The sequence below is a fragment of the Dasypus novemcinctus genome, chromosome 8 (assembly GCF_030445035.2).
Source record: "Dasypus novemcinctus isolate mDasNov1 chromosome 8, mDasNov1.1.hap2, whole genome shotgun sequence".
NCBI lineage: Eukaryota > Metazoa > Chordata > Mammalia > Cingulata > Dasypodidae > Dasypus > Dasypus novemcinctus.
Genome location: NC_080680.1, coordinates 41,526,995 through 41,534,924, shown reverse-complemented (window position 1 = coordinate 41,534,924; position 7,930 = coordinate 41,526,995). Strand labels below are relative to the sequence as shown.

General features: G+C 36.5%; 1 protein-coding gene across 1 annotated transcript in view; it reads left to right on the top strand.

The window, feature by feature from the left end:
- Positions 1 to 7,930, top strand: part of PGM5 (phosphoglucomutase 5) — a 197,211-nt gene that overhangs the window by 870 nt on the left and 188,411 nt on the right. The gene's annotated exons all lie outside the window — the stretch shown is intronic.

The following is a 7,930-nucleotide window of genomic DNA, read 5'->3' as shown; positions in this document are numbered from 1 at the left end:
CCAATATCATTGTCATTGGTTGGTTAACCCAGTGGAGTTCTTTGATCAGGGTATAGATGGGATAGGGATTGATATGTTTGCTGCTATACAGCGTGGGCTGTCAGTTCCCTGAAACTGACTTAAATGATCTGAAATGAGATTTGCCACATGCAGCATGACTTTCTTAAAGCAAGAATCCCCAACTTCTCTCCAAGCTGCCTTTTGGCATTTGACAACTGTCATGCCTTTTCTCTCTTTCAATTTTCATCCTTATTTCCTCTCCCTTCACCCATGACCTCTGCAGTCTTTTGCAATCTGAATTTCTCAGACCTGGGTTTTTCTCCTTCTCAGCTCCCCTCCCCCCCTGCAACTAAAAGCCCCTTTTGGTGCTCCCTACACCCCTGTTTCCTCCTGCCCAAGTCTGGCAGCATCTCAAGGAACACATACAAGCGTGATACCTAATTTCAGGGGTCTCAATTATCTGTGGGAAACAATGCCTAAAATGTAATTTCAGCCTTGTTAATACGGCTTTACTTTAAGGGAAACCCCTTTTGCAGGTATATGAATGAGTTTGAATATTTTAAAAAGTGAAACTAAACAATTATCTGGCATTTGACTTCTTTCTCGTTCCCAACTCCTCTGTTTTATTTTCTCATTTCTTACTTAAAAATTTTTTTTGTTAGGGTTGTCCATGCATTACTTTGCTTACTATAATCTACCCCTTTCCGTGTTTCTTGGATGTGCAAAGAGGATTTAAAAAAAAATAACGAAAGCAATTGGGAAAAACAGGGCTGGGATGGGAGGAAATTATGACTTTTGACCCCAGCAGACATTGATGTTGGAGATACAGCACTTGTATTTCTCTCTGGGTTCTCATATGAAGAAAGTTGGCTTGAATCTGGGAGTTGGAGAGAGGTTGACAAATGGTCTTTTACTCTTGTCTGACAAAGCTGTTCTGGTGGAATGATGGAGCATAACGAGCCTTGGGAGAGCTATGACAGCTTTTATACTTCTTCCTGGGCCAAATTTTCCAGAGAGAGAAAGAAGCATAGCCTGACCTATGTTAATCATGGGTCAGGATAATTTTGAAGCTATATGTATTTACCATGTATTTGCATGAGCAAATTATTATTATGTTCTACTATTTCTTGGAACACTGTTTTAAGAATTCTCCTATATCTTCTTTAATAATCTTCTTGGATAAAAACATTTCATTAATTTTGAGTGGAGTTCTTTTTTTTAAAGGAGCTAGTATCTGCAAATATATGCTAACCTCAGAGTTGTGATGAAGAAGAACAGAATAACAAATTAAAATCCTCATAGAATCTCTAAATCTTAATCCAAAAATATTACTTCTAAGAGCAGTGGGTATGTGGGGGAAATATTGGAAATAAAATTTCAAGCAGCTAGCTTTAACAAATCTTTCCTCATTCTGTTAACCTTCTTGGGGGGTGTGATAAAGAACTAAAGAGGAGTGTCTAGTCAGAACGCGAGCTGCAGGAGAAAGGTGATCTAAAGGAACTGGATAACTATAAGCAAAATGAGTCTTGAATAATTGAAACTTGATGGGAATGCACTTTCCCCCTCACTTGCCCTGCTGAGTTATCCTTAGGAATGATGAGCTTCAATTCCAAATGCTTTGACCTTTTTTGATTTCCTGTTGAATATTCACAAGCAGGCTAGAACAATGGTAGAATACTGGAACTTAGTCTCTTTGAACAGATTTGAATCTGCGTTCTATCTGAAAAATCTTGATTTTGATTGAAAAAGCTAATTTTAAGAAGCAATTTTCTATGAAAAACTTCACTTATTCTTTGGTTATATAATTGCTGAAGGAGAAGTATGGAATTTCTAAAATGATAAACTAAACTACTTATGTTTTATTAGCCCATTAACTTTGAAATAAATTCTCAGGTGTACTGATACAATTTGGGATTATAATAAATATTTATCATATAATTATGAAATTTTCAAACTTTCAGAAAAGAGGAGAGAATAGATTATTGGCTTCCATATGGCCATACTCTTCATTGTTAACATTTTAATATATTTGTTTCATTCTATTTTTTTTTTGGTTGGAATATTTGACTGTGTATTAAAGAAAATGATATTTTATCCCTAAATTCCTTAGTATGACTCTCTAAAAAAAAACATTTTTCTGAATAATCGCAATGTAATTGTCACTCCAAACAATATAAAGAATGGTCTCTTTATATTATTTGTTATCAGGTCCACATTCAGATTTCCCAAGTTATCTCATATCTGGTTTGTTTAAACATGTTTCATTTAGTCAAAGAACACACATTGCATTTGGTTATTTCTCTTAGATCCCTCTTAATCTAGAAAGCATTCCCTTCTTAATATTTTATGAAATTGGCTTGTTGAAGAGAACTGGTCAGTTGTTCAGGAACATTTTTTCTGATTGCTTCTTTCCTTCTATCCCCTGGTTTTCTTGCAAACTATAAATTAGTTCTAAAGGTTTAATTAGATTTAGGGTCAGCATTTCTTTTTATAAGAATGCTTCATAGGTGATTGTGTATTCCTATCGCATCATACTAGGAAACATAATCCCCGGCTGTCCAACCATCAGCCCCACAAGGTAAAAGGGGTACCTTCCTGCACCTTCTACCATTTGCCAATAATCTGTGAGGTGAACTTTGGTACCATATGAATATTCGCTTCCTTATTGACTTTTACCCAGTTGTTTTAGCATCTGTTAGCGATCCTTGTCTGAGTGGTCCATTTCATTAGGGGTTTCAAAATGTGATTTTCTAAAGCTCTAATTCCATTTACATGTTTTAGCTGGTATTTTCCTTTAAAGAGGACTTTCCCTCATGACTGAAACTGTTTGGTTACCCTGAAATTAGTTCCCTCTCAAAAGGCAGAATGTATGTTTAATTTTCTCTTTTTAAAATTATGACCTTTCAGTAAGGTTTGATAAAATAGCCACCTCTGCAGGTGACCAATTAATTTTGTTTTGTTCATTTTGCTTTCTCTTTTTTGAATATCATTATGGAGTCTTGGATTTTTTACATATTCAGTTGAATGGGTTGGTGAATAAATGAGAAGATTTAGTACTTTTTTCCTGTTTTTCTAGTTTTTATGTGGCTTATGTGAACTTGTCTAAAAATTCTTGAGAAGTGATTTTAATTCCCTTTGAAAGATACAAACGTATGATATGTGATATGGCACAAAAGATAAAATAACTACTAAGTACAAGGAATAAATATTATTTAAGTGAATTGTGATTAAGGTAGTTCATAACAAATAGCTTTATAAAAGAGTCCCTGATGAGCAGAGAATGAGCAAAAACAAACAAGCAAGGAGTGGTTGCAGCTCAAGCAGTTGAGCCCCCATCTCCCACATGGGCAGTCCCGGGTTCAGTTTCTGGTGGCTCCTATAGAAAACACATGTACACACACAAAACCAAACAGACAATGAGGGAAAAACAACAAGCAAAAAACAAGCAAACAGACCCACTGGGGTGTGTGTGGGGGAAAGAGTTCATGCCCTAAATGTAACATAATGGCTATAAGAATGCTTTCCCCCTTTTCTGGGTAGATTGACCTGTGGCTATGAGTGCATATCTCTGATTGCTCCTTTCTGTTCTAATCTTCAGTACTGGACAGATGACAGCACTGTGTCTGCCTGAAGATGTTTCTGACTTCTTTCCCTAGAGATGGCACTCTTTAACAGCACTGCCAATGAGAACTTTCTGTGATGATGGAAATAAATGTTCTGTAATCGCCACTGTCCTGGCCACTGCTCACATGTGACTATTGAACACTTGAAATGGAACTCGTGCAATGAAAAAACTGAATCTTAATTTTTGTTTAATTTTAATTCATTAAAATTTAAATAGCCATTATGTTGCTAGTAGCTAACATATTGGACAGGATAGCTCTATAACTCTGCACTTAAAAATCTTTTTTTTTTTTTTAATGGAGACATATTGTTACAACAAAAGGCAACCGTAAGTTAAATAAAGGTAGATCACCAAATATAACACCTACACATCTGGCAAACCCAAACTAGATTTCCTCATACAGATAATCACTCTTTTGACTTCAGCTTTAGACAATGAGGCATGGTAGAGAAAACTATCAGCAGATGGAAGGCTGGTGCTCTTTTCCCAGCTCTGCCATACAAGTTGCAGGGCAAATGCCTTAGCCTCTTGAAATGCCTTGAAACTACTTGTTTCCTCATCTATAAATTGAGTATGATAGTATCCCTGAATAATTCTGGGAATCAAATGAAGCACTTCATACGAAAGCACTTGGTAACATCAGAGCACTAAGAACTGTAAGGGATTATTATTGTGGTCCACTGAATACATCTCAGATAATTATAATTTAACTGTAAATGTTGAATAAAACATGTAGAATTGATACTTGGCAAACAACTTGTAGGGCTGTTGCAAGTTTTAGCCAAGAGGAAATCCTTTTGTTGGTTGGCCATCTGCTTTACTGTCCCTATGATGATCATAATGCTAATGATATCAACATGCAGTGCAGCTTACAGAATTTAAAGATTTTTCAATGTCTTGGGAAAATTTTTAGAGGTGGATGCTGAAGTGTATTGATATGAGGAAAGCTGAGTTAGCATAGGGACTTGGGAGTGCCCGCTAGGGAGATGCACAGATTTTATTTGATCCCAATGGATTAAGAAAAACTGGTTGCTTCAAAGAATGAGAATATACCTACCTTTGCATTTGCATTTACTAGTAGTCACTGGAGAACAAATCTTGGGGTGGCCCCAGAGACAAAAGAAAATAGACTTCGAAGTGAAGTGGGATGTGGTGATGAGTGGTAAGTAGGGAGAGAATTAGGCAAGAGAAGGAAACCTGTGCTTTCACACACCTAGCTGCACCTTTTTTCCTGGAATGGACCTGAAGATTTGGGGTGGGGTGGCTTCAGATCTTGTCTCTAGAAAGAAAAAAGAACTGGGTGGTGATTACTTTGAATTTTGTACTGGTATTCCCTACAGAATAGGTGATCGTGATGTTGCTATGCCCCAGACATTAGGAAGGGCAGATTTTGTTATACAATAGAAAACCCGAAAGAGGCTTCAGTCACTCTATTCTGTTTCCCTTCCCAAATTTCATCCTTGGGTTTTGGATTTGAGAAAGATATTATGTGAGCCATAGCAAACTGTAGGGAGTCCTTGGCTCCTTCTACCTCCCTGTTTGGGTCAGTTCATTCTTGACACTTAGCCTCTAGTCTTCATTCATTCTTTTTATGGGGAAGTAAAAGGAGTGGGGCAGTTTTGAGAACAGCTGGCCATCCCAGTTGCTGGGATGGGTTATTTTAAGCTTTGTTTAATGTGTCCAGAGACCCAGATGGCATTTTAAACTAAGCTGCTTTATTAAATCTTGTGATAAAGCATAATGATGTTTATTGAAAAGGCAGATACACATCAGCAACATTATGTGTGAAACTTGTCCTAAGAATTTTCTATAAAACATCTGTTCTCTTTGAGCCTTTTATGAATTCTGGAAGTTTGCTAGTTTCTCTGTAGACTCGAGGAATAGAAGTTGGAAGAGTCTAAATATCAGTATTGGATTCACCAATCTTAATCCTCATCTTTTCCGTCCTGGCCACTCTTCTGTTAGATAACATTGAACAAGCACTGAAATAGAATTTGAACAGCATTATTTGGGAATAATAGGACTGGTAGGTCTAAATTGCCCCAGGATTTTAAAGTAGAAGGTAGAAAGTGAGGGCTGCAGTGTCTTGGGTCAACCTATAGCTTTGAAGGTTAATTTGCAAAGATACAAGATATGGCCAATATGCCCTTATGTTAATAGTTGCAAAGCTGAAGGGAAATTTTTAGACCCTTTCTTCTTACTTTATGTTATGGCTTTTTATATGGCTTTATGTTATACTTTTTAGTTATGGCTAAGAGGGGGTTTAGAATATTCATGAGACTTTTAAAAATCCACATTTTCTGAGTCTTTACATATCCTTCATCTCATGTTTTTTGGTGGAGTCAATGTTTTGAGTGATGTTGTCTGTATTTGTAAGAAGAGAAAATGTTCAGGAAACATTTAGTCCCCAAAGGTAAAAAAAAAAATTTTTTTGGCTTAAAGTCATAGAAGTTTTAGACTTTTCCATTTTCTTCTCAAAATCTCAATAGGTATTTTGTTCCAATATAATATTTAATAATTACCTTTCTATTGTTTTCCTCTAATAAGATTTCCATGTTTTTAACCAGATAGTTTTCTAGTTAGGGATTTCTAATTGAAAGAGAAAGGAATTTAAAATCAGAAGGCTGGGGTTTATTTTGTTTGGTAAAAGGCCCCACAGAATACTCAGAGGAGAGTTTTACAACAATATCCACAGTATATAAAAGTGCTTCCAAATCAACAAGAAACTTCAAATAGAAACATTGTGAACAACAACAAATGCTAGAAAAATTGATCACCCTCATTAATAAATATAAATAAAAACATCCTATTTTTAAAAATGGAAAATATCAATAGTATTTATCATGTTTGTACACTGCTGGTGGAAGTTAAATTGCTACAACTTTTTGGTTAGGCAATTTGTCAGTATATCCAGATGAATAGAGTAGTAGCCCAACAATTCAAGAAGCCCTTAATCTAACAATGTATCCTGTAGTTTTTCTAGTAAAAGTGTGAAAATATGTATAAGAATGCTCACAGACGCATTTTGCTAAAGTAAAACTTCGAAACAATCTATATATATAAAACAGGTACATAATTTATGACATAACCACACAAAGGATACCATTAAAATCTGTAAAAAAAAGATAAGCAATCTATATGTGATGTGAGAAAGATCTTAATGACAGCTTGTTAACTGATAAAAAGCAATGAGTAGATCATGTATAGCATGTTCCCACTTTTTAAATAGATGATATAGGCATAGAAAAGAGGATTGGAAGAATAAACTCCAGAGAGTTAAAAGTGGATGTATCTGATGTGTACGTACAGTGGGAATGAAAAAGATTTCACCTTTTACTTAATTTATTTCTCTTTGTAAAAAAAATTCATCCATGAATATGCATTACTTTCATAATTAAAACACATCAGAAAAGAATAATGAAGAAGAAAGGAGAAGAACTAGATGTGAATCATGGTACTACCATTTGCAGCTTATGTGACCTTGGGGAAGTCACCTAACTTCCAGGGTTTGTTTCTTAATAATAATAGCCAAAGTCATGATTCTTTGCCCTTCACACTCCCAGGATCGTTGGGAAGATTGTATGTGGTAAGGGGTTATTATTCTATTTATCCTTACATCACATTTATTACCAAAATATTTTGGCCTTATTAAGATAAATGAAGAAGGACATGTGTGTCTGTGTTTTTGTCTTCATAGCTTTACTAATCAGAAGGCGCCTGTTGATGTAGTGATCACAGTTGCTTTGGTCAGGCTTCCTCTTGACTTTTGGCATTCCTCCATGCTGATGGCTAAGACTTGGGTGGTGGCTGCTGAAGTCATGATCCCCTCCAGCCTTCCAGCACACCCACCCACACACTCACACAAGCACACAGTCATACACACGCAAACACACACACACACTCTGCCAAGGTACTTGAGGTGGCAGCAGCTGCTCCGCCATAAGACTTTTTTTTTACATGTCCTGTGCATTATGTCTTGTTAGGAATTAGCGAGTTGATGCCATTCTTTTCCACCTTACACCCTTCTGAGACTTAGGCTGTATTAAGAGCAGATGCCCCTACTCCCACCCCACTGTCCCCCCGTCCTCACTGAGGCCAGATCATAATCTGCTCATTTCATGAGGATTTTCAAGCCTAATGGACAGGCCATGTGAGTGATTACTGAGAGGAACAGACCAAACAGAGGCTAAGAGACTCCATGCTAATCTGCTGAATAGTCTGAAAATGCACAGCTGCATGTGCTAGCGATGCTTTAAAATATTTTGTCAGAATGTTTGTCAGGGTGCCTGTTCTTGCAGCCCTGCG